The 22,245-nt window shown below is 41.5% G+C and overlaps 1 long non-coding RNA gene across 1 annotated transcript; it reads left to right on the top strand.

The window, feature by feature from the left end:
- Positions 1–667: 667 nt before the first annotated feature.
- LOC308381789 lies at positions 668–4,859 on the top strand. Its single transcript, XR_013969033.1, has 10 exons — positions 668–885; positions 1,395–1,513; positions 1,818–1,973; positions 2,273–2,333; positions 2,619–2,679; positions 2,978–3,130; positions 3,424–3,484; positions 3,783–3,935; positions 4,229–4,289; positions 4,802–4,859. It is a non-coding gene; the product is annotated as an uncharacterized lncRNA (long non-coding RNA).
- The last annotated feature ends 17,386 nt before the right edge of the window (positions 4,860–22,245 follow it).

The raw sequence follows: 22,245 nt of genomic DNA, 5'->3' as shown, positions 1-22,245 counted from the left end.
TGTGTGTGTGTGTGTGTGTGTGTGTGTGAAAGAGAGAGGGCAAAGGGTAAACCTAGCATTAGTTCCTTGTGATACCTGAATTATTTGAACCACCGAAGTCTAAAGTCTTTTCTGAGTAAATAAGGGCATGTGTTCGTATGGCTTGAATAATTAGTCTGCTAACAAGATTTTAACAACAACCTGCTCATGAATCCTGGCTGGAATCCTGTCAGATGTACTCACTGGAGCTAGGGGACTATTCATTTGGCCTTTGTTGTGCATATTACATAGGCAAGCCTCGATAAGACGAATAGACGTATGGAAATCACTTTGCGAGATGTTCTTAAGGAAAGATATCTCAAGTCATCTCCCATCTACCTCAGGCAATTCACATGTATTCTCGTTGGTGCTGTCAACTTTTAGTAGCGTATTGAAGACACAAATGACTTCCAATTCAACTTCAACAGCACAAACATGTCAAAAATGCATAATAGTTCGTCTTTAGGATCAGTAAATTACACACTTCGGCCACAAATGAGGACCAGAAACATGACCCTGTTTACACTTCAGTACAGTAGATGGCAGTAGCCAACTAAAAGACGATTGGCTCTCGCTAGAAGAAATTGGCAAAACTGAGCATGCGTCGAACCTCAGCGTGTGTTTTTTCAGTTCGTTGCGGCACCCAACAGCAGGTTGTGCAGTACACGAAGGAAAACTGAGGAAAATAAATTAACACGATGTCAGGCTTTAGACGGATTCGTGGGAGAATGTTTTTGAGTTATGCCGTGTCAGTAACATTTGGAGCTGGTTGAGTCAACTTCTCGATGACTATCAGGCAGCAACGTTGACTGAATAGGAAATGGGCCGTCCCACGTGGAGAAGTGGTCGATATGGTGAACAGAACAGGTATGTTTAATTACAAATTTGAAATCACTGTGGTCCACACAGTTAAGCTATAAATACTTCTTATACATTTAAGGAGTAATTTGGGCAACTAACCTTTTGTAAGTGGACTTCAGTTGAAGTGTCGCTAAAGTGGGGAACTTGGTGACACGATGGCTCGTTTTACGGAAGTACTATGTAGACCTGATGTAGACAACATTCAAATAGTTTTGTGAAGCAAAGTTAACGTTGCTTGCCCACCATAGTAACCTGCAGGCTGTTCAGCGAGGCCTTGCCTGTAGTGGCTCTGTTCTTTCCTGTAAAGTCTGCTAGAGTAACCTGAGGTGGTTTGAGGCCCTGCTGTGTCCCCTCCATAGCAAGGTTATAGAAACCTCAGACAATCAATTCACAACCATCAATTGTATGCCAGCCTAATGCTGAGATTCAGATGATAAGTTGGTTTAACTTGCAGGCTTATTTATTCTTGAGTGCATTGAGTATATTAATCGGAACAAAACTGTGTTTTTTTGTAGATGGCTGAATTCCTCGAAGGACATGCACAGCAACAGGATCCAAAATCAATCGTCAACAGCGACTGAATTCCAAAGAAGACATGAAGAGGCCATGCCAGTATGGGAATCGATAAGCAAACGTAAAGACAACTTTCACTTCTCACTAATCCAAGTGTTGCTTTACTGCAGGCTGTTCAGCGAGGCCTTGCCTGTAGTGGCTCTGTTCTTTCCTGTAAAGTCTGCTAGAGAAACCTGAGATGGTTTGAGGCCCTGCTGTGTCTCCTCCATAGCAAGGTTATAGAAACCTCGGACAGTTCATCTATTTTAGGCCAGCACAATGCTAAGATTTGGATGGTTTTGTGAAAATGCATATTTTGGTTGATGTGCATTTCAATTTGGTGCCCAAACTATTTATTCATCTAAACAAAAATTTGCCTTTTGTAGGTGGCTGAACTCCTAGGTGGACGTCTGTGATTGCAGCTGATCACCACCAGGCTGATATAAACCTTGGCACGTGCACTACCAGGATACAGAATCATTATCCTGTGACCACTGGAGGGGCAGGCAAGACGTAAAGGAGACAACAGTGGAGTGGAACAGGTGAGGACAACTTAAGTGTCCAACTTAAGCATACAAATATGATCCTGTTGGTTTACTGCAGGCTGTTCAGCGAGGCCTTGCCTGTAGTGGCTCTGTTCTTTCCTGTAAAGTCTGCTAGAGAAACCTGAGGGTGGTTTGACACCCCTGCTCTGTCTCCTCCATAGCAAGGTTATAGAAACCTCGGACAGTTCATCTATATTAGGCCAGCATAATGGTGAGATTTGGGTTAACATCCATGCATTTTTATTCTTTAGTGCCTTGAGTTGTTATTAATCTGAACAAAACTGTGCTTTTTGTAGATGGCTGAATCCCAAAGAAGACATGAAGATGCCACGCCAGTATGGGAATCAATAAGCAAACGTAAAGACAACTTTCACTTCTCACTAATCCAAGTGTTGGTTTGCTGCAGGCTGTTCAGCGAGGCCTTGCCTGTAGTGGCTCTGTTCTTTCCTGTAAAGTCTGCTAGAGAAACCTGAGGTGGTTTGAGGCCCTGCTCTGTCTCCTCCATAGCAAGGTTATAGAAACCTCAGACAGTTCATCTATATTAAGCCAGCATAATGCTGAGATTTGGGTTTACATCCATGCATTTTTATTCTTTAGTGCCTTGAGTTGTTATTAATCTGAACAAAACTGTGCTTTTTGTAGATGGCTGAATCCCAAAGAAGACATGAAGAGGCCACGCCAGTATGGGAATCAATAAGCAAACGTAAAGACAACTTTCACTTCTCACTAATCCAAGTGTTGCTTTACTGCAGGCTGTTCAGCGAGGCCTTGCCTGTAGTGGCTCTGTTCTTTCCTGTAAAGTCTGCTAGAGAAACCTGAGGTGGTTTGAGGCCCTGCTCTGCCTCCTCCATAGCAAGGTTATAGAAACCTCAGACAGTGCATCTATATTAGGCCAGCATAATGCTGAGATTTGGATGGTTTTGTGAAAATGCATGTTTTGGTTGATTTGTATTTGGTGCCCAAACTATTTTTTAATCCAAACAAAAATTTGCCTTTTGTAGGTGGCTGAACTCCTAGGTGGACGTCTGTGATTGCAGCTCATCTCCAACAGGCTGATATAAACCTTGGCTCGTGCACCAGGATACAGAATCATTATCCTGTGACCACTGGAGGGGCAGGCAAGACGTGAAGGAGACAATAGTGGAGTAGAACAGGTGAGAACAACTTAAGTGTCTGTTGCATACAAATATGATCCTGTAGGTTTGCTGCAGGCTGTTCAGCGAGGCCTTGCCTGTAGTGGCTCTGTTCTTTCCTGTAAAGTCTGCTAGAGAAACCTGAGGTGGTTTGAGGCCCTGCTGTGTCTCCTCCATAGCAAGGTTATAGAAACCTCAGACAGTTCATCTATATTAAGCCAGCATAATGCTGAGATTTGGGTTTACATCCATGCATTTTTATTCTTTAGTGCCTTGAGTTGTTATTAATCTGAACAAAACTGTGCTTTTTGTAGATGGCTGAATCCCAAAGAAGACATGAAGAGGCCACGCCAGTATGGGAATCAATAAGCAAACGTAAAGACAACTTTCACTTCTCACTAATCCAAGTGTTGCTTTACTGCAGGCTGTTCAGCGAGGCCTTGCCTGTAGTGGCTCTGTTCTTTCCTGTAAAGTCTGCTAGAGAAACCTGAGGTGGTTTGAGGCCCTGCTCTGCCTCCTCCATAGCAAGGTTATAGAAACCTCAGACAGTGCATCTATATTAGGCCAGCATAATGCTGAGATTTGGATGGTTTTGTGAAAATGCATGTTTTGGTTGATTTGTATTTGGTGCCCAAACTATTTTTTAATCCAAACAAAAATTTGCCTTTTGTAGGTGGCTGAACTCCTAGGTGGACGTCTGTGATTGCAGCTCATCTCCAACAGGCTGATATAAACCTTGGCTCGTGCACCAGGATACAGAATCATTATCCTGTGACCACTGGAGGGGCAGGCAAGACGTGAAGGAGACAATAGTGGAGTAGAACAGGTGAGAACAACTTAAGTGTCTGTTGCATACAAATATGATCCTGTAGGTTTGCTGCAGGCTGTTCAGCGAGGCCTTGCCTGTAGTGGCTCTGTTCTTTCCTGTAAAGTCTGCTAGAGAAACCTGAGGTGGTTTGAGGCCCTGCTGTGTCTCCTCCATAGCAAGGTTATAGAAACCTCAGACAGTTCATCTATATTAAGCCAGCATAATGCTGAGATTTGGGTTTACATCCATGCATTTTTATTCTTTAGTGCCTTGAGTTGTTATTAATCTGAACAAAACTGTGCTTTTTGTAGATGGCTGAATCCCAAAGAAGACATGAAGATGCCACGCCAGTATGGGAATCAATAAGCAAACGTAAAAACAACTTTCACTTCTCACTAATCCAAGTGTTGGTTTGCTGCAGGCTGTTCAGCGAGGCCTTGCCTGTAGTGGCTCTGTTCTTTCCTGTAAAGTCTGCTAGAGAAACCTGAGGTGGTTTGAGGCCCTGCTGTGTCTCCTCCATAGCAGGGTTATAGAAACCTCAGACAACTGATTTGATCATTTACTCTCTCGAAGCAAATGAATGGCTGAAACGTGCATAGATTGTTTTCTGTCATTCTTATAGAACTTGGGTCATGATCACATTGGTAAACAGATCTAAATTAAAGAGCTGTGTTTTGAATTGCCTTCTAATATTAAAACGAAATGATATTAATATTAAAATGTCAACAAGATGACTTAGTTATTACATATATTGTTCTCCTGACTGGCACCGTAGGGTAACAGCTTGCACCTCAACGAAGAGTGAATGTTTAATGACTCTGGCTAATGATCCAGTACTGGAGGTGGACATTAAAGATGAATAACACATATTTGTTTCTTCTCAGGTCTGTCTTGTGATGTCCTGGATTGTGGAGTTCAGGCAATTGTGTGTGTGTGTGTGTGTGTGTGACCTATAAAGAAATATTTTGCAATACAATAAAGAACTTTCAGGAAGTGTTGTGTGTTCTAGTCATTATTTGTAATGCATTTTGCGGAAAAAAGCAGTGTGCAAAGATATGAACAGTTCATTTATTTAGGTTAATTTGAAGTCTTCCTGAAATCCACATCATTTTAAGTCCTCCACAACAACAAAAAATTGTGTCAAGCGCTACGAAACTTGTCCCTAAAGGTCCGTTTTTTTGTTTTTGCTGGCCAAATTATACAAATGTGTTAAGACCCTGATCAATATTGTACTTTTGAAAGAAGGGAAGTTTGCAGGTGGTGATATTCCTTCTTTTGTGCACCTTGATAGTTTGCTTCATCTTTCTGGATAATAGAAAAGGAACTCCGTTAAGAGTGTGCAACAGTTGCCACTTTTTGCGGTATGTTTTTATGGCAACTCATTTTGGTATCGGTTTCAAATTAATTTTGATAAATGACCGATAAGCACAAACACGTTTTTTACTAGACACCCCGGCTAAAGGCGGCTGCTTGCTTCAGCGTTGGGGTTAATGGTTGCGCAAAATTTACTCAGTGCAGTTCATGCTCCCAAAGGTTGCGCGTGTTGTCATGAGCCTGCCATTTGCTTGGCGGATAGGAAGCTGTGAACTGAGCAGACATGCAGACTACATTTGAGTAATCTCATCACGTAACATTCGTTTTCTAAAAACAATCACATAGTATTGCATGTTTTACTGTGGTAGAAAATACGTTAGCTTAATGCTAACGTATATGGAAAATCCTATAGACACCGCGCTAGGTATTAGCATCAAGTAATTCACGTTAATGTTTTTGTATGAGCCTGACATTTGCTCTGCAGATAGATAACAGGTTCCCTAACAGAAAGTCTGAAGCTTGAAGTTATTTTCAAACCTTTACTTGGGAAGCACTGTAAAACTGAGTAGACATGCAGAATATTTTAGTAACCTCATCTCGTATCATTCGTTGATAGAATGCAGGCTGCGAGGCTCGCGTAAGGGCTTACGTAAAAAATGACGCAAGTCTAGAAAAAGGGGCCGACGCACGCAAGACGTAAGAAGTCGCGCAAGGGTCGCGCAAGGGGCTTGCGCGGCCTCTTGCGCTTACGCTTACGTAAGGAAGCATGAATCAGCCTTCAGCCTTTAAGCACTGTAGTTCTCTGGTTTAGTTTTAGACCACACCGTGAAAATGCAATAAAAGCTTTCATAGTGACGACGCCAAAACACACACGCTTTTGATGGTGCTAACTGTGCTTTTGTTTGTGTTTGTTAGCGTTTTTGCCTGCCTTTTATGCAATTTGTTTACTAGGTTATGACCAAAACTCCCTACTGCTGCTTTAAGCATGCAATTTTAAGTTTGGATGAAATACATTATTTTGGTTTAAGAGTCATGCTATTGTGGAAATTATGAGCGCATTTTTATTTGTGGGGTAAAAACAATACACAATACCCCTTAATATATACATTATCCTTTAACCTACTCGTGGGTTTCTTGTATACAAACATTGAAGGCTGCGCGCGCAAATCCGCGGCAGAAAGCCATCTACCCTAATACAAATTAATACAGAAAGCCCAGTTTAAATGTATTGTTTATTACTTATTTAGCCTACCGATCCCTATTCTGTTGCCATGAATGCTTGCACACACCCTCAACACATTCCCAAACGTAACCTTGTACATTGTTGAGCCTTTTTCTATATTTGATTTGATTTGATATTTTATTTTTCCTGGCAAACGGATGCTTCCTCCTAGGTATACTGAACATCTTACCAACTCTGTTAGAGCAGTTCACCTCACAACAACTCCCTGTCATGTTGCCTTAGTTCCTCCACAGCTTTCTCATCCTTGCTCATCTTGCTTCTTTCTGCCGCGAGATTGCGCACGCAACCAGTGATGACGTAGCCGAGAAACCCATGTATTGGATTTACCATAGACATATCATATGCATGTAAGAAGAGACAGTTGGATCCATGCCACAGTGACTACAGATACAGGCAGCACATGATAGAAAAGCGCGAAGGTGGATACAGCACATTATAGAAGAGCTAGAAGATAAAGGTAAGGTTGACAGAGAGCTTGTCACAACTCTAATAATAACTTTAGAATAACGTTCGTTGTCTGGGTTAGTAAATTAAAGATCTTTTGGATCAAGGTCAGGTCACTTAATGAACCACTTTTTAAGACATTTCAAAAACTTTTTTCTCCGTGAAGCTTTGCCTCACAGAGAAGAAACTTATCTTTGTAAAATTCTAATTGTGTGTTTCCATTTAACTTTAATGGTCTCCACATGTCAATTTTAGTCGTAGTGTGTTAGTTTTTTGACGGAGAATACTCAAATTAGCGTAAAAGTTAAAGTAAGCTAACGTTAGCCTCCAGCTGCAGCAACCAGCTAAGTCATTAAGCCATTTTCCCCCGCGAAGAATTTCCTCACAGACAAGTCATCCTCTTGAGACCCTGCGTCCTCGTACGAGGACATTACATTCTGGCTCTGCTTTACCCTGTACTTAATTTTTCTGAATAAAAACCTGTTGTCCTCGTATGTGGACACTTCATGCTGCCCTCTAGTGTCATCAAACACGTCATACACTGTTTTGGGGAAAAGCAGTATGACGGCAATACCGACCTCTACGTTTTACCGGCAGTCACGTGACAACTATCGTAATGGTAGAGTACAAATGAAAGTTATGGCATTGAAACCTGTTTTTATATGTTTATTAACAGTTGTAGTATGATATGGCATCGAGTTTTCCCCATTTCGATCATTACAAACAGCCCAGGACGTGTTTAACTTTCATGTCCTCATATGAGGACATCGGGATTTAAATGTGCGCTTAGATGCGCGCCTCAGGAATGCGTTCACGTAAACACATGATGCTAGTTTTCTAATTGACCTATCGCTAAGCCCCGCCCCCCATTGTGACAGCTGCTAAATCGGACACTTTATCAGAGCTGACTAGAGTTTACAATGGCAGCTATCAGTGACAAAACTATATCCTAAGAGGCTCTAGACAACTTTTGGAGACAAAAGGACCTGATTTCGCCTAGAAGGCTTCAAAAGGGACTTAATTATGCAATGGAGGGATATGTATACAATTTAAAACTCGATATGGTGGATAACAAGCTTAAATTTGAGGCGAGAATTTACAGAGCTCAATGCAAGAGGGAGAAGCCTAACTCACGGTCATCGCGATTGCAGATAAATACATCCAATACCAGCATTGTTCATGCACCGCATGGGAAAGATACAATAAATTCACAGTCAGTTAATTTAACTAATCTGGAAGGCACCGAGATGTACACCTACGTTTATTAACTAGCAGGAACCTGCCCCTGACAGGACAGTGTCCAAACCATGGCTATGGTCCTAACTGTTTAGCTTGTTAATGTAACCTTTTTAATTACCGGCATGCGTGTGTTTCGTTCACGTTGTCATGTTAATCCATTATTAAACCTATCGTTTGTTTAATAAACTGTCCCATAACTGACAAAGTTACGCTAACGCAGCTATTGAATCATTAACGTTAGCTAATTTGAACCAGAGATAACTTGCCTAAGCCTAGCATAACATCAGTGGTGAAAGTAAGCAGGTACTGTGAATAATGAGTAGGCCTATGCCTTTTATCATGTAGGCTTAGTTGATTGCTTTAGCAATGGGAAATTCTAACAAGAGTATGGCAACTAATGAACGTAGCGTAGCGTTCACTGTGCGGTCTGTCACACAGCTTAATCCACCCACCGGAGATATTTTGGACCGGTCTTGTTTTCATTTAGGAAATGAGATACAATATACCCCATTGCCTATCTTCTCACGATAACTCGTATCAGTGTTGTATCTATCCCATGCACATCGTTTAGCCATTTATGTTGAAACTACATTACCACAATTAGCCTACAGTACACACTTGTTTTTGTCCCGTTGTGGCTTGGGGAAAGGGATGAAATATACCCCATTCTGCAGCCTATCGGGATACCTACTGTCGGTGTTACGTGTACCCCAAGCACATCGTTTGACCATGTTTTTTTTTTTTTCATAAGCAACATCAATCGATCATTAAATTATTGAAAAAGGTCTCCTCCCTGTTGTTTTCAATGGAGTTATCGGAGCTGATGTCCGAGTCCAGTTCAGGCTGGAATGTCATTGGTTCATCTGCGTTCTAAGGGCGGCGCTTAGCGACAGGTCAATTGTATGGCCACTTACGAATGCTGTTTTCCAAAAGTCCGTCGAACATGATGAATCCATTAGGTAGTGCATCAGCCTGACAGTTTGACTGAAAATAAAATCCATTTATGCTCCCCTAAATCCATGTCAGTTCGCTTTGACGGACTACTGCAGTCTCCTCTATTGACTAGCTAGCTCAGCGTTCATTATTCAAACTAGCCCGGCATTTAACAGACACGCCTCAACAACGCATTGACGTATCTGACGTATTGCAACCTACTGAAAGTGCTTCAAGAAGGTTGTTTTGCGTAGCGTATGTGCATGCAATAGTTCGGCACATGCTGTGACGTACTGCAACCTAATGAAAGTGCTTCAAGAAGGTTGTTTTGCGTGGTGTATGTGCTTTTTGGGAAAAGATAGACATTACCCAATGATTCCAGTACACCTCAATTAAAATCACAGGCTGCAGCTCAGTTTTTATTTATAAAGTTTTTGGGATATTTATGTGTCCAGGGGATTTATTACCTAAATTCCATCATTTAATTTTTAGGCTACATATTACATTGAAAAATAGTCGTTCATTTGCCATATCAAACTACTGTTAAATAATAATTTAAGTGTGGACATAGACACAATAGAGTAGCCTGAATAGATACTGTAAATACTTTTAATGAATTACATCCATGAATGTATAAATACACACACACAGAGAGAGAGAGAGAGAGAAATAAATAAATACATAAATAAGCCCAGTCTTACATAGGCTATTACATTTCCAGGAATACTTTCGCTGTCCAGAGCAGAACAGCTACTCAATGCTATGGTGGACACCTCAGAGGTTGAGGACTTGTCGGATGGTGAGGACATCACCATTTCCGGGGAGCACCAATTCCTGACTCCTGGACCTGAAGGAAATGGAAATGAAATTCTGATCTCATCTGAGAGCAGCGATGAGGACTTCAGAGAGCCTGTCCGAAAATGTAGGCCCAACTGTGGACCTAGAGGACCTCAGCGAGATCCGGTTTGGAAGGCAGCTCCATTTTTGCCAAACCCTACTCCCTTTGAGGCTGAGGAGGACATGCAGGACAGACATGAGTGGAATCCTATCGACTATGTTCAGCAGTACATGGATGATGAACTGATGAAGCTCATGTCTGACTGTACCAACATCACCTCATTGGTTGTCACAGGCAGGTCCCTCCACACCTCACCAGAGGAAATCTACAATTTTTTGGGGGCCTCAATTTATATGTCCTGTGTCCCCTATCCTCGACTGAGGATGTTTTGGGCAGATGGTTTTAGAATCCCGTCCATTGCTGATAAATTAAAGAGGGATAGATTTTTTAAACTTCGGCAGGGCCTAAAAGTGGTGGTGGATGGAGACATTGCAGAGGACCAGAGGCGAGCAGACCGGTTCTGGAAGGTCAGGCCTTTCATGGAGAGGGTCAGGAGAGGCTGCTTGCTTCAGGCACGGCCAGAACATGTCTCCATCGATGAACAGATGGTGCCGTTCACTGGTGCGTGTCCGTTTCGGCAGTATGTGCCACTAAAACCAAATCCCGTTTGTGATGAAAAATTTCGTCCTGGCAACAACTGATGGGATTGCCTTAGATTTTGACATGTACCAGGGGAAAGATGCTTTGTGTGCTCAAGTTGACGAGAGCGCACACGGGCTGGGTTTGGGAGGCCTAGTCATCATGCGGCTGGCAGGCAATCTTCGTCCAGGCACCAAAGTCTACTGTGACAGGTATTTCACATCACTTAAATCTGTAGATGCCATGCTGCAAAAAGAGGTGTACCTTACTGGGACTGTGATGAGAAACAGAATCAGAGATGCAATGAACAAGCTGCCAAAGGACGAGGTTTTGAAAAAGCGTGGGAGGGGGTCTGTTGCATCTGTAGTCAGGGGAGATGGGAAGGTGTCCGTCCTGAACTGGTACGACAACAAGCCAGTGCTCATGCTCTCCACAGTGCACGCAGAGGCTCCAGAGGACATCTGCCAGAGATGGTGCAAAGCCTCCAAAAAATATGTTGCCGTCAGCCGTCCAAGCGTTGTACGACAGTACAATGCCAACATGGGTGGGGTGGACTTGGCAGACCGCATGATGTCCTTTTACACCAAAAAATGGACATTGAGGATGCTGATGCATCTCATTGACATGGCTTTGACCAACAGCTGGCTCCTGTACCGTAAAGACCATGTCCTCTCTGGGACACCTAAGAGAGATGTAATGCAGTTCTTACAATTTCGCATGAACGTGGCTCAGGTTTTCCTAAAAAAGAGCAGCGACGACCACCTTTTCCCCCTGTTCCATGAGCCTGTCCCGTTCCAGCAACAGCAGCAAGGCAGACATGTGACACCTATTCCTCATGTGTCAGTTCGCACCATGGCTGCTCAGCATCTCCCAGAGATGGTGACATTACCAAACCCAATGCGCTGCAGAGTAGTGGGCTGCTCAGGCAAGTCCAGGGTACGCTGCATGACATGCAACGTATTCTTGTATATGTTCCGAGGTTTTGTTCCTCCTGAGACCCGGGGTATAAATTTGAATGCATTTTTTATTTCTCTCTGTTATTTTGGCTAAATATGGCTTAATAAATATCCAAAAAAAAATTCACCTCTGTACAGCAAGTAGTTTTTTAGAAAAACGATGTCCTCATTTGAGGACATTGGGTCTCTATTACCATGAAACACAATGAGATTGCCAGTTTGTAACAATGTGTAATTTTTTTTATTTCATTAGAACACAACAGTGTTTGTGTGTGTGTGTGTGTGTGTGTGTGTGTGTGTGTGTGTGTGTGTGTGTGTGTGTGTGTGTGTGTGTGTGTGTATGTGTGATGGAGAGAGAGAGAGAGAGAGAGAGAGAGACTATTCAATTCATAAAACACAAACTACTAAAAAACAATGTAAACAATGCAACAGTGCAAGCGATATCTATAGATTACACAAAAGAGACAAACTATTAAAAACTAACTCTAACCACAATGAAATTGAGCAAAGCAGTTCCGCTCTGATTGCAGGCACAAGAATACGTTGCATGTCATGCGTATTCAAATTAACCTAAATAAATGAACTGTAGAACAATATAAACAAAAATAAAAATGCAATTACAACCACAAGCTTTCTCTGGAGTGTGATCACAATTGCATTTACACCTCCACGCCTCTTCTTCGAGCCTTGCTCTGGGTTGATGCCCAAGAAGCACCTGTAAACAATAAGCAAAGACAACTTTCAGTTTTACAGATTTAATTGACTGGTTTATCCAAGGCACATGCACCAAATAAATTTGTATTGAAAGCCAAGCAAGATTGATATAAGCAACGCAAATCAGGACGCTAAAATTAGCTCCTTTGAAATGACGGCATCTGGAGGCTAATGTTAGATTACTTTAACTTTCACGCTAATTTGTGTATTCTCAGTCGAATAACACACTCTATACCTGGACATGTGGAGAACATTAAATGAGAACACCTCATTTTACGCTTTCCAAAACAACTACACATCCAAAACAACTACACTCCAGAGAAAGCTTGTGGTTGTAATTGCATTTTTATTTTTGTTTATATTGTATATGTTCCGAGGTTTTGTTTTGTTTATATATTATATGGTCTGAAGACAGACCAGAGTTACAATACCCTGGATATTTAGGAGAGACTGGAGTGATGTTTGTAATTTGACGTATTTTAAACTTGTATTCATTGTTATGTATTTGGATATTGAGTAATGCATTTGACGTGTTTTTAACCTTTATTAATTGTTACTAGTGCAGTGCCCGTAGGAATTATGCATTCTGTAGTGTTAGCAGACGTCGGTGTAGCTGTTGGGTAGTGTAATAGCAAGACATATTTGCACTCCACATAGGTACAGGTTACACTGAAGTATTATTGTGATGCATGTTTCCTTTTCATTAAGAAATGTTTTAATGTTGTATAGCCTTTTTGGAGATACACCAACAAATAAAGTTTGAGATTATGTATGGATGCAGTTGAATATAGAAGTCAAAGTTGCTGTCTAAACTATAAACTAAATGTCATAAAGAAAGAAATAATTTTAAATGAAGTTATGGTTGAAATAGGATCACTTCTTTATTGTAAGGGTAAGTGTAGGGCAAGAATGGTCATGCAGTTGGACTCAAATGTAGGTTCATTTTAATGAATATATGTACTGTACTGTATGTATGATCCACGTCTCATATCCACAAAGAAATGCTTTTACACACGGTCCGAAATACAAATATAGTTGACATTATGTGTGTGATTCAAAGGTATACAGAGACCATAAATGGACATGCAGTTGGACTCAAATGTAGGTTCATTTTATTGAATGTATGTACTGTACTGTACTGTGTGACTTTAATGATGCTAGCTTTGACAGCCCACTCTCAGACAGATCGTAATCTAATTATGTCCTTACAATGGGAACACAGTTTAAATACTCTGACTGGAGATGGCGTTACTATCCCCCACCCGAATTCAGTGCAGGACTGGGAGGATAACATGACGACGTGGGCCCAACATAACTTACAGCGAGATTTGCACGTATTTCGTGGACTCCATAGCAACTGACGGGAAAGCAATGGACAATCTGAAAGCCTCCGAGGCTTATCAAAATATTCATATTGTTTATTTATTAGTATAGCGTATTTTTACAGTACATTTCTGCACTTATTTGACTTACAACTTGGCAAACTCATTTCATAAGCATGGTTGAAATGTAACTGTGATTACAGCACTTATTCATGGCATATGCAAAACGCATGAATTTTACTCTAGACTTCATGTCTGTTAGATGACTACAACTCTAGACATTACTTTGAAACTTAATATAAAGAAGCTTATATAAACGAATAGATAAAATCAATCACTCTCTTAAGATTACCTGAGCAAAAGTCTGTATCCGTTCACCAAGAAGAATTTGAATGCGGACCTCCTTATCGTATCCAACGCTATTCTGAACTTTGAGTGAAGGCAGGATAGTTTTAATACCACTAATATTGTTTGTGACGTCATTTCGGTGCTACGGGAAGCGATAACCCATTAGTGCCTACGGGAAACGGTAAAATACAAATATCTCGCAAACTATGATTTCAAAAATCTTCAAAATCAAGGATGCACAGGTTCATGACATGCGTAAGCTACATGCGAAATCTCATAACTAACGTAACTACCGTCAGGGAGATACGCCCTAGACTGACAGAGATTTCTGGATTTATAGATAGATGTATTTGGGTATTGAGTATTTCATTTGACATGTTTTTAACCTTTATTCATTGTTATGTATTTGGGTATTGAGTAATGAAAATTGACATGTTTTAAACCTTATTTGTGGGTATTGAGTAATACATTTAAAAAGTTTAAATGAGTAATGTCTTTGTTCTTGCTGTGACTTTTAATTTAGCAAATCCAAAGAACGTTTGTGTTGTAAAATCACAGTTTACAAGTCAAATGTGCAGTGTTACTTAAATTGTAAATGTACAGTACATTTCTGGCTAGTTGCATTACTTTTACAGTAAAACAGACAATAACTGTAATTTATATACAGCAAGACGATGTAATTCCACAGCTACATACTGCTATATCACAGTAATCCAATGGCATGACAACTGTGAAGTTACAATATACCACTGTAGTTGCATTGCATTTGACTGTGAAATGTTTACAGTTCATTACTGTGAAATATTTACAATAAATTACTGTGAAAGTAATAATAATAATACATTTTATTTAAAGCGCCTTGACACCCAAGGTCACTTCACAAACAGGTTGTGAGAATTACAAAACATCTCATATAAATAAATAAAAATAAGAAAAATAAAAGTCAGTCAGTCAGTCCATAAGCTATCTGTAAGAAATGAGTTTTAAGTCTGCTTTTAAAGTCAGTAATTGAGTCACATTGTCTGATGTAGTCTGGCAGTGAATTCCACAACTTGGGGGCGATGTAGCTGAAAGCCCTCTCTCCCAGGGTGCTGAGGTTCGCCTTAGGAACATGCAGTAGGCCTGCTGAGGAGGATCTCAGTGAGCGGGCAGGATTGTAAGCTTCCAGGAGGTCAGAGAGGTAGGTGGGGGTACTGTTGTGTAGGGGCTTGTAGGCCAGGAGCAGGACTTTAAAGTCAATTCGGTAGGATACTGGAAGCCAGTGCAGTTGCATAAGCAATGGTGTTACATGGCTGATGGATTTGAAGCGTGTTACAATCCTTGCTGCAGAATTCTGGATGAGTTGGAGCCGGTGGAGTAGCTTACTTGGGATTCCAGACTAGATGGAATTACAGTAGTCAAGGCGGGATGTCACATATGCCTTCACAAGGACTTCTGCACTCTGCTGGGTGAGCGCTGGGCGAAGCCGTGCAATGTTCCTTAGATGGTAAAAGGCACTTCTTGACATACTGTTTATGTGTGCACTGAATGAAAGTGTATTGTCCACTATGACACCAAGGCTCTTGACCTGGTTGGAGCAAGGGATGGTGCTGCCATCTACACATATGGTGAAAGGTTCCATCTTAGCAAGAGCTGATTTGGAGCCAACCACTAGCAGCTCAGTCTTACTGCTATTAAGCTTCAGGTAATTTTGTGTCATCCATAATTTGATGTCATGGAGGCAGGCAGTAAGTACAGCTGGCGGAAGAGTAGCAGTGGGCTTTGTTGAAAGGTAGAGCTGGGTGTCGTCAGCATAACAGTGGAATTGAACACCATGTTGCCTGAGGATAGTGCCAAGTGGGAGGAGGTAGATGATGAACAACAGAGGGCCTAACACAGACCCCTGGGGCACCCCTCTTGTCACAGCAGTACTCTCAGACTTGCAACTCAGTATTTGAACGTACTGTGTCCTTCCAGAGAGATAGGAGGTGAACCACTGGTGAGCACTGCCACACACTCCGATATTAGCTAGACGTTCCAGCAGAAGATGGTGAGAGATAGTATCGAAGGCTGCACTGAGATCAAGGAGAATCAGAATGGAGATAAGTCCATCATCAGCTGCACAGAGGAGATCATTAAAAATGCAACTAGTAGCCAGTAATTTACTGTAAAAGTACGGTGAAATAGTTTACAGTGTATCTAAAACACACCACAGATATAACAACTAAGTAATTAAGAAAAATAAACATATTAAATAGAATGTGTAAGACTTACAACAATTGCCTTCAAAAGGATTCGTAACAGATGAAACTTAAGACTGACATTTGACCGTTGCAGTTTACAGTTGTCATGAGAACGATGTTTTTGTTAAGATTCCCAGCTTCCCGATCTCGGTGGCCGTCAAAATAAAAGTCCGTTACCCATAACACAACATAAAACATATCCTGGGCAGAACAGGTATACAGTGTGCTCATAGGGTTACTGTTACGAGGGTAAGTAGAGTAGGAAAACAAAAAACAGAAAAACATGTCAATGGTGGCAATTATTAGCCTGACGATGTCATACTCATAAATCTCTGACCAACAATGTTGTGGGCGGTGTTTGGGCTGGTATCCAGGCTAGGCAATTATATATATTGCAGGAAAATGCTAGCAAAGAGTATGGGGTAGAATAAGTATGTGACAGTATGGTGGGGATGGGTACATGTGGGTCAAGGGTTTCTACAAGTTGATCGGTTGGAGAAACAGCAGCATCCCACAGTGAAGACTATGAGGGGAATAAAGAAACAAAGTGAGTTTGGCTGCCAATATGTGGCAAAGGTGATGGGGAACAATGTTTCCACATTCATCAGCATTTGTCGGCAAAGGTCGAGGGCAAGGTGCTGCACGCACCTGAGAGCCTGCATCTTTGCCTCGAGGAACGTCACGGTTGTTTTGTGTGACTTAATCGTTGCCCAACTGCTTTGACCGAGTAAGAAAAGGTTAGTTTTAAGTTGAAGAAATGAATAACAAATGAACCATCATCATCAAGTTATATGAAATCAATTAAAATCTTCATATATCCAAAATGGTTAAATGCCTAAATCCTAGCACTGTTTTGTGTGTTAAGTGTAGAGTACGGTAGAAGCTAGAATGCCTAAGGAAAAGAGGACAATTGAGGAGAGAGATAAGCAGCTAAAGGAGGCAGCAAGGGAGCACATCGTTGCTTAAAGTTGTTTAAAAAGAAGCAAACCAGCAGGTGAGACAGACATTGCACAGTGATAAAGATGACAATGTGTAGGCTAATTAATTAATGTGAAACAGGCTCATATTTTCAGCCTACTAATGGCAATTTATTATAATTACATTACAATTAAGAAGAGGACAGCAACAAGCCTCCAGACCACAGAAAAATGTGTACCACGAGACACATAGGACAGGACTGATCACCAAATATGAGATGAGGACCATGCTAGAAAGTACAGGGATTAAGAGCCACATGCTAAATAATATAATAATATAGGCTATTTTAGAGATCCTTTCAAAGATCTTGCCTTAGCAGAACAAAAACAACACTGTCAGCAGAAACTAATACAATACTGTGTGCGTGTCTAACTTTAATGTATTACAACCTTTTGCTGACCTAAATAATCAGAGGGCAAAAAAGCATTGGTGATGCAAGATGATGCTCCATCATCAGCATCAGAACCCCTCAACATTCTAGTTTAAGGCTGAACATTCTACTTTATTTTGTTTACATTTGCTTGGTCACAGTAACCATACAGACAGATTCTGCATATTAATTACTGATGATGCAATAAAGGTAACTCCATGACAACATATTATGACTGTTACAGTGGAATGGAGGGATTCCCTCCCATGTTCTAGTTTGTGCTCAGTCTCTCTATACATGGTGAAGGAAATGCCACGCTTGAAGAGAGCTCTGCGTTTCTTATGCTGCTTTAGGGCAGCAGAAGATGAGATAGAGGACGATGAATATGCTGACCTGCTTGAAAGAGCCAGGCTGCGACGGGAGACATGGCGCCAGCGGGAACTGGCCCGACTAAAAATTGAGTTGGAGAGCCAAGGGGTCAAGACTGAGGAGGTGCCCAAGAGTAGGAGCCTTAAGAAGAAGAACTTTAGGCACCGACTCTTGGAAGAAAGCAGGGCTGAGATCCAGCAAGCTTTCCAGGCAACTCAGAACCTTGACAACGATAAGGCAGCTGGAGGGGATGGTTTGGAGTTGGAGAATGAAGCAGAGGAAAAGAAAAGAGCTCTGCTTCAGGAGGAACAGGAGAGAGAGAGAGAGGAGCAGAGAGTGGCAGGCCTGATGCAGATCAGACGCCAACCGTTGAGGAGGGCAGAAAAGGTCAGACAGAAGAAACTCTGTTGAGATGATATAGCTTAAAGGCCTGTTCAGGACTGGTTAACATTTGTTCTGTCCTTTTGATCATCATAGGTCGGAAAGGCACAGGCTGCCGTACTGGCCCTTCAGTCTCAATTCAGCATCAGCACAGTCTGTGAGTGTGAACACCATACTAACCATTCAAGGCCATTCAGACAAAGACATGTATTTACTTCTAGAAAAGGATATGGGGTATCTCGTCATTCATTCAAGCCAATTTGTTATGCCAAAGCATATGAGCCATTGAAGCAGATACGATATGTAGGATGTAGGCAAGGGGATGACCAATTGTTTCTTTGTCTCTCAGTGAGAAATCAGGGTGTCAATGGGACGTCCACAGATGTCATCTGGAAGGGGCCTATTGATGATTTCACCCGCTGCAAGGTAAATATGTTACACATCACCAGGGAAATACTGGTGTCAACAGGCCAGAGATAATTTTGGAAGTCATAGAATTAGGGCCATTTGGCATTTTGGATTTGGAGGTACAGGAAGTAGCTGGAGGTACTGGAGTAAACCACTGTGTATGTTTTTCTCTGCAGGGTAAGATTACTACCCTGCATGAGGGAAAGGACTTTGGGCAGCTAGCCCTGATTAACAAAATGCCCCAAGGCACCTTAGTCAACACTTGTAAGTATAAATGTCACTTTCCCCGAGTGGGAAACCTGGACTTTGTGAGCATCCTTAAGGTAAGATTCCCAAGAGGGAAGGATTCAGAAGTATAGAAGTGAAAGCAGCATGGGACTGAAATTAAACATACATGTGTTTGGTGTCTTTAATTATACATTTGTTTGGGTTGAGTCGTGGATGTTTGTGCATGTCTTGACACACTGTGTGAATTGAAGAAAGTGGAGGCATACATGGTGCATGTGGAAGAGAATGGCACAACTGGACTGATTCTTCAGAGGTACAGGTACAAGGTTACCCAAGGTGCACCGGAATATGCATCTTGCAGCAACATGTAAGTATTCTGGATGTGCTAACCCAGTAATGAAATGTTGTATAAACAAGAGAAAGCAAACAAACTCTGTGGTGTGAGGGGATAATGATTCATTAAATCCAAGAGATTGAGTGTGTGTCTCATGAGCCTTGATGTCTCTATTAGCTTTAGGGTGAAGTTGGGAACACCAGACAAGATTCTGCAGTTCTTGCTTGGCTCAATCAATCTGAACACAACTGATGATCGAATGGGTAAGCCACTTCCTGAAGCTAGACATTTATTTATGTATTTTTGTTTGAAACTTGGAAAAATACCAGTTACACTGTAAATTACTAAAATGGCTCTGATGTTCATCATGCGGTAAAGAGAAAGTGAAACAGGCCAGTGCTCCTAGAGTGATTGTGAGAGTTTTATGTCATCTTTGCCCGCAGATCCTTTTGTGTACCAATTCTTGCTCACGCATCAGCTCTTCATGTCATCTGAGGAGCTGTGCTCTGCCCTGCTGAATCAATATCCTTCCACGACAACTGCCACTGATAGAGGATCTTTTATAGTGACATTAAGGCAATGTTTTGTTTTTAGAAATGCTATGTTGTTGCCTTCACTGTCAGGTTTACCTGAGGTCACATTTCCTTAACGATAATTTCACTTTCCATGCTGAGCCATCAGCCTCCACCCTGAAGACCAAGGATACAATAATACATCTGGTTGTCCAGTGGGTGGCGCTATATGGCCTGCTCCTGATGGATAACCCTGCAGTGGTTTGCTTCCTGGAGGTAATGATGTTTGACAATCAAGAGATGACATACCCTACAAGTTGCATATACAGTTGCAACTTCTGTGCTTGTCATTTGTATCATGTGTTTCTGTGCATTCTTAAAACAGAAGCTGGCAAAACAGGTGAAGAGCCATGCACATCTCCGCATGCTGAGGGGATACATTGGAGCTAGGAGACACATATTGTGAGTAATACACAGACACACACACACACACACACACACACACACACACACACACACACACACACACACACACACACACACACACACACACACACACACACTTGGATACCTTAGCTCCTGACAGAGGTGTAATTTTGTTCTGTAACATTCTCATAATAGTATTCATGTTTTCAATGGTTTTCCAGGCTGGACAATGGACATCAGCCCTCAATTAGGGTAAGTGAAATATTCACCATATTCTGGTTTATCAAACTACTACTTTTGAGATAACACATGAATGGAGTCTTCAATTACACTTTCATGTTGCAGCAACTGTTTTCATTTTCACTCTATTGAGCAAAGTTTTATATCAAATATTTAGTGACATCCACATACATATTTGATCATCTCTTCCAGGTATGCCATCAACTTGATCAGTCCCGGGTCCGAATGAGCCAGCCAATCAGGTTGAAGGACAAAGGTGTGGCCCTAGCATTTATTTGATAGTATTATGAAGCACAGTCATGAATACTGAACATACCCACCGTGTATACAGACGTGATCAGACATGAGTTGTACTGCACAATGGGATCAAGTGTGTTGCTCTAATCACACGATACAGTTAATGAATGAAATGGACTCAGATAACCATGTCAGACCTTCTTCTTTGTAGTGTTGCAAAAGGTCTTTCGACATGACCACAGCTTTGTGTCTCTGAGGATACCGCTTGATGCCTCTGTTGAGGATGTGATGGCGGCCATGAAAATTCCAGCTGGAGACCACATCGTGGTGAAAATGAAGTCCTCTGGAGGTATGAAGTATGACCTGACATTTATCTTTAGTGGGATGAGTTTGGCTGCCCCAACATCCCATCTGATGTAGTAATTAGACACCTTTTGTAAAAGGTTCTTACAGACCTTCATTGACCATATTTATGTGTAAAATTGACAATAGTCATGGTGGCGGTAAAACCGATTCAACACACTGAACCTAAGTGGATGGGAAGTATTTTGTCCTAGTAAATACACCAGTAGTGTTGAACAGACCGATCTCTTGCAATGCTTTGTTAGTCACTGAGTCTTTAAATGTCTCATCCCAGTGAGGGAGCAGCTCAAGATGGATGCCAGGGCAACCTCCTTATTTCTGGGCCTAAATGAGAGAATTTTTCTCTGCACTGCTGACCAGGCTGATAAGTTGGTGAGTGCACTCTGAAACTAAACTAATTTATATAGCTATCTGAAATCATACAGTGAGATCTGAACTCTGAGGTCAGAGCTTGATTTTCAGGCCAATGAGAATTCACAGTTATGGCACAAGCCTTTCAGATCTTATTTCTTTTTGCCTGGAGATTGGGCATAATTGCCTGATTCCACATTACTTCTGATAAGACCTACCATACTATGGAAGCTGCGACTGAATACATTGCCTCCATTCACTCTTCAACCTTTGTGGATAACCGCATAAAAAAAACAATTCGTTTTCTATTATATTCTCTGAAGACAATAGTCCTAACATGTGTGTGGTCCTCACAGACACCCCTACAGGAACAGCTTGGCCCAGACATGAGCACCCTTTACGCACTGGAGAACATGAGCTCCAAGATCATTGCAGCTCAGCTCACCAGCTATGACTGGGAACTCTTCAACGCCATGCATGAGGTGGGGACAGTCGAGGAACAATAGTATATAGAGACTTTGGGGAGGGGAGGGAAAGAATCCAGTGTGAGAAGAACTTTATTAAGTTGATTTTGTTTCTTTGTGTTACTGTTACCGTCTACTTGGCTGGCAAAAACTATTTGCAAAATTTAACATGATGCCAAACAGTAAATGTAGAATGGTACAATTCTGACTCAAACTCATCTGTATATCTGTACTGTTCTCCAGAAAATATTTTGAACTGTATCCTGTATCCTTGTTTCAAGAGTAGTGCTCTTTAACACTACATCTACTCACTTTCTTAACAATTACTTGCTAAGAATAACTGTCTGATGGCTTTTACGTATTTACCAAATCGGAATGTAATGAAGTACCATCTAGTCACGATCACACCTTATGAAAGGCTTGTAGTTTTTTTCTAACTTTTAGTTTCTTCCCAC

The sequence above is a fragment of the Sprattus sprattus genome (assembly GCF_963457725.1).
Source record: "Sprattus sprattus genome assembly, chromosome: 20".
Taxonomy (NCBI): Eukaryota; Metazoa; Chordata; class Actinopteri; order Clupeiformes; family Clupeidae; genus Sprattus; species Sprattus sprattus.
The sequence above is the reverse complement of the archived record's forward strand: the minus strand, read 5'-3'. Positions and strand labels throughout refer to the sequence as shown.